Below are 5,013 nucleotides of genomic sequence, written 5' to 3'. Positions count from 1 at the left end.
ATAATAATAGCTGGGGCCGGCCCGGTGGCGCACTGGATAAGTGCGCCGCTCGGGAAGCGCGGTGGCACTCCCGCCCGAGGGTTCGGATCCCACATACAGACCGGTTCCCGCTCACTGGCTGAGCGAGGTGCGGGAGTGACCCCCCAGGGTTGCAATCCCATTGCCGGTCCCCGGTCCGGTACGGGGGCAACACTGAGGGTTGCGATCCGTTGCTGGACACGGAAAAAGACAAAAAAAAAAAAAAGAATAATAATAGGTGACACTAACACTATTGAACAACACTTCCGGGCCATTCTACGCACTTTGCATGTAGTAACTCATAGCGAGGTATGGACTATTTTATCCCCATTTGGTAGATGGGAAAAATTGAGGTCCAGAGAGGTGAAGTGACACAGGGTCACACAGCATAAGTGGCCAAGCTGGCTTTTTTCTTTTTTTTTTTTTTTTTTGGCGGCAGGCCAGTAGGGGCATCCGAACCCTTGACCTTGGTATTATAACACTGCGTTGTAACCAACCAGCTTGGGCCAGCCCCTAGCTGGGATTTGTCTGAGGTCAGACAAACTCCTACTCATCCCTTAAAGCCCTAGCTCCAACATCCCATCCGCCACATTCATAACCACGTGTTATCTGGCCCCTCTAACCACAACCATAATAACAACATGAACATCCAGCAATGTTGGCTATTCCATTTATTTTGTGCCAGAGACTGTGCTAAGTGCTTTTCGTACATTTAATTCCCCCATAGTCCCTGCAAAAGATGTTATTATTATTAACCCTCTTTTCCTCATGGGAAAACTGAGGCTCAGAGAAGTTAAGTGACTTGCTCAAGGTCACACAGCAAATAAGTGGCTGAACTGGGGTTGGAACCTGGGTCTGACTCCAAACTCATACTGTCAATGACTCTACAACCACAGCTGGGAGCCACCTGGCTTTTGGTAACAAGAGTCATCGTGCCGAGGAGAAGTTGGGCAGCGAGGGAGGGGTGTTAGATCCTACTGTTTTGGGGGGTGTTTTTGGTGGCTGGCCAGTATGGGGATCCGAATCCTTGACCCTGGTGTGATAACACCACACTCGAACCATCTGAGCTAACCGGCCAGCCCTGCCCTGCTGTTTGAGAGGTCAGGGGAGCTGAGACCCAAGGAGGTAGGAAGTTTCCTCAAAGATACCCAGCAGAACAGAACCGGATAAAGGGCCCAGAGAGTAGAAAGCCCAGAGAGCCAGGCTAGGTTCTGCCCCAATACATTAATTAACCCAACAAACACTTATTAAGCACCTGCTGTGTGCCAGGGCCTGGGCTGGGGGCCAGAGACTCAGTGGTAACCAAGGTCAATCTGGGCTCCACCCTTGATTCACTGGCCAACCAGTGGCAGAGACAGGTAATGAATATGAAATAAGGTAATTTACATGTTGGCAGTACAACACCAAAAACATGATGAAAGAAGGGTGACTGGGGACTGCTTCCGGGTTGGCTGGTCAAGGAGGGCTTCTCAGACGTGGTGACATTTGAGCTGAGGCCTGGAGGATGGCAAAGAACCCGCCAGGTGAAGATCTGGGGAAAATGTTCTAGGCAGAGGGACGGCAAGGGAAAAGGCTTAGAGGTAGGGCTGGCCGGTTAGCTCAGCTGGCCACAGTGTGGTGTTATAACACTGTGATCTAACCAACTTGACCTTGGTGTTATAACACCAAAAAAAAAAAGCTTGGAGGCAGGACCAGGCTCGTTCGCAGTGACCAGTGTGATTGGAACTAACAGAGCCAGGGACTCTGTGGGGAGGTGGGTGGGACGTAACGGGGACCCTAAGGCTCCTAGGGTCAGCCTCAGTGCCTGGAGTTCTCTCTTCCTGCACCCGCAGCACTGGCGTGTCTGGGGAGGCAGGGCTGGGGAGCGTGCACGCATGTGTGTGCGTGCGTGTGTGTGGCAGGGCCGCCGGCTTTTCAGACTGTTTCTGGCCCAGCCAGCCCTCTGCGGTTGGCCCATAAAATTCCCACCTTGACCACACCAGGCTAGTCAGGCTGGCTGGGCTGGCCTGGGGCCGGCCCTGCAGGTGTCTGGAGCTGGCAGGAGGGGGGTCCCCGGGGTAGGATTACAGGATCAGCCTAATGAGTCCTGGCATGGCTGAGCAGCTGGCACGGGGCCCAGCGGGTGGCTCGAGAGATGTGGGTCCTCTGGGAGCAGCCAGGAGGACACCACAGGAAGCTGGCTGGCTGGCAGAAAGGGAAACTGAGGCACAGACTCCAGATGGGGCTCAAACCCTAACACTGGGGGAAGACCGAGAACCACCCCCCAGTTTCCTGCTTCATCCTGAATTACCTTTTCCTTCTCCCCAAAAATCTTCAGATTTTTGCCTTGGGTTCCTGATGCACTGCACTATTTAGGCACAGGTGATGGGCCTCAGTTTCCCCATGGGGGAAGTAGGAGCCACTTGCTGCAAGCTGTACCCCTGGCTAATTTCTTCCAGGGCACACCTGAAGCCTGATTTCACTAGGATTTGACTGGCAGACCCCTCACTCCAACACCATCCTCTCTGAGGCCCTTCCTGAACATTCTTGCCAAAGAGGCCCCCCCCCCCGTCATGTGCACTCCCTTCTCAGGCTTCCTCCACAGCCCTTACCACCCCGGCAAGTTCAAGGCTGGTTTGGGAGGCTCCTGTCCAACCCCTTCACCCCTCAACTCCACGTGCAGCAGACACTAGGCCCATCTTGTCCTCTGCCTCACCTCAGCCTGGAGCTCAGCCCACAGTAACTTCATGCTCAGGAAAGATGCGTAGCCTGCAGAAAAGATCTCTCCACCTTGCCCGGCCTCGGGTTTCTCAGCTGCCAAATGGGCAGAACCAGGCCTCCCACTGGGCCTGCCTGGCACTCAGTAGGTGTTCCATGGGAAGAATGGAAAAACCTCGTCTGCCCCTTGATCTCCCCTCATTGGCCTTGATGCCTGAACCCCCTTTCAGCCCACCCCCCCCACCCCCGCTTTGGGGGACCAGGGAAGATGCATCTGCAGAAAAATCCCACAGCCCCTCAGCAAAGGTAGCCCGGCCCAGTGACGCTGGATGCATTAAGGACCTGCTCTTCCCTCCTCTGTTTCCACCCCCTCACCATCCATCCTGGGGTGCCCCCAAGCCAGTTCTTCCTCTGCCAGCCTTCCAGGACAGCCTCTCCCACACTCGCCAGGGCACCTTGAATATTCTAAAGTTAGTCACGCTACTTCCTGCATCCATCTCTTTGCATGTGCAGTTCCCACCACCTGGAATGCCCCTTCTTTTCCCACTTAGAAAACTCCTATTCATCCTTCACAGCCCCAGCTCCTAGGCCCGTCCTCCAGGAGGTCTTCCCTGACCCTCCTACCAGGAGGTAGAGCCTTCCTTTCCCATTCCAGGCTTCACCAGCTCTGTGTCCCTGGGTCTAAGTCTGTCTCCCTTGAAGGACAGAGCCCAAGAGCCCTGACACCAAACAGCCACACCAACGATGTTGACAAACATTTGTTGAAACAATCTCTTGATTGTGTTCTTGTGCCTGGCTGCAAATTTTTGGGTCCCTTCTGCCCCAGACTCTTGAAAGCTATATCCTCTCCTTGCTCCCTGAAAACTGAGGCCTGAAACCCGAGAGGCAAGTGCTGATGGTGGAATTTCAGACACTGTACCCAGATGAAGAGCGGATGTTTTGTTTTCCCTGCACCCCTAGTTCCAGCTCTTTGCAGCGTGCTAGGGGTGGAGTGACTTTAGAACTGGGAACCTCAGGAGTCTTAGGATGAAGGCAGTGGGAAGGGGTGTCCAAGGGGCCCCAAGGCAAGGAGCGGGGGTGGGCAGAACCTGGCAAAGCTGGGATTCTGCCCTCCACTGACATCCGCCTAGGCCAGGCACGCCCCATTGGGGCTTCCTCTGCCTGGGGCACTCGAAGACAGACAAAGAGTGTCATGGAACACAGAGAAGGATGTGGGGCAGGGAGAGGGCAGGATGGACAGGCAGGAGTGAGAAAAGTCAAGGGTCCCGCCCCCCTGCACCCCCTCTTAGGCCTCCTGCCCTGCTCCCAGATCTGATAACCCAGCCTTGCAGGTAACCACAGGCCCATTGAGCTGGGCTAGTGGCACCTTAATATATGCTGCTGCTTCCTGGGGAGAGGGCAGCCCTGGGAGAGGTCCCACCCCAAATCTGCCCCACTCTGTGCAGCCCCCCTGGAACCTCATGACTCCTAACTCACAAACCACCTCCTGGGACAATTTTGAGACTATCCAGAGCAAGTGACACCTTTTATAAAAAGCAGGGAAAGAGGGCATATCCTCCCCCCAACTTCAAATCCAGTCTTTGCCCATAAGGGACCCCCCTCCAAAGCGTTTCACGCCCTCTTGTGGCTGAACAGGCTGCTCCAAGAGCTGAGGGCCCGGCCCTCACCGGAGGACACGGTGTCCCCGGCGGCAGCGGCGGCGCGCAGAGAACGCGCTGGAACGCGACACTGACAGATGTTTACGTCTGAGCGCAGCTGGGCCGCGACGGCAGCCCCCCCACCCGGGGTCTGCGGGATCCGGATGCCCCCCACGGCCCCTCGAAGACCATAAGGCAGAAGGGGTGTCTGGGGCTCGCCCTCTGAGAGGCTGGGGAGAGGATTCTGGCTGCCCCCACTTCCACCCCTCCTCAGACGCACCCATGGGGGTCTAAGGAGGCTGGGGCGAGCCCGCCCGTCGGACAGGGACACCCCCGCCAGATCCTGGCTTGGAGAGGCGCTTAGGATCGCCCTGCCCACTTCTGCTCCCTGCCACGCGCGGACCTGTCGCCCCCGGCCCCACCCTCATGCACCCGCGGGTCCTCGGCTCGAGGAAGGCAGCTACTGGTTTATCCCTCCAGTCCCCCGTCCACGGGGCGTGTCGCACCCTCGCGCCGGTCCCCCATGGGCCCTGTCCCCTGCCCTTGCTTACCTGCTCAAGGCGCCGGACTACCCGTCAGTGGCGGCTGCGCCTGCCGCCCGCGCCGGCCCCAGCCCCTGTCCCCGCCGCCACGACCGCCATCCGGGCCGCCTGGGCCCGCG

The sequence above is a fragment of the Galeopterus variegatus genome, unplaced genomic scaffold, assembly GCF_000696425.1.
Source record: "Galeopterus variegatus unplaced genomic scaffold, G_variegatus-3.0.2 Scaffold870, whole genome shotgun sequence".
NCBI classification, from domain to species: Eukaryota; Metazoa; Chordata; class Mammalia; order Dermoptera; family Cynocephalidae; genus Galeopterus; species Galeopterus variegatus.
The sequence above is the reverse complement of the archived record's forward strand: the minus strand, read 5'-3'. Positions refer to the sequence as shown.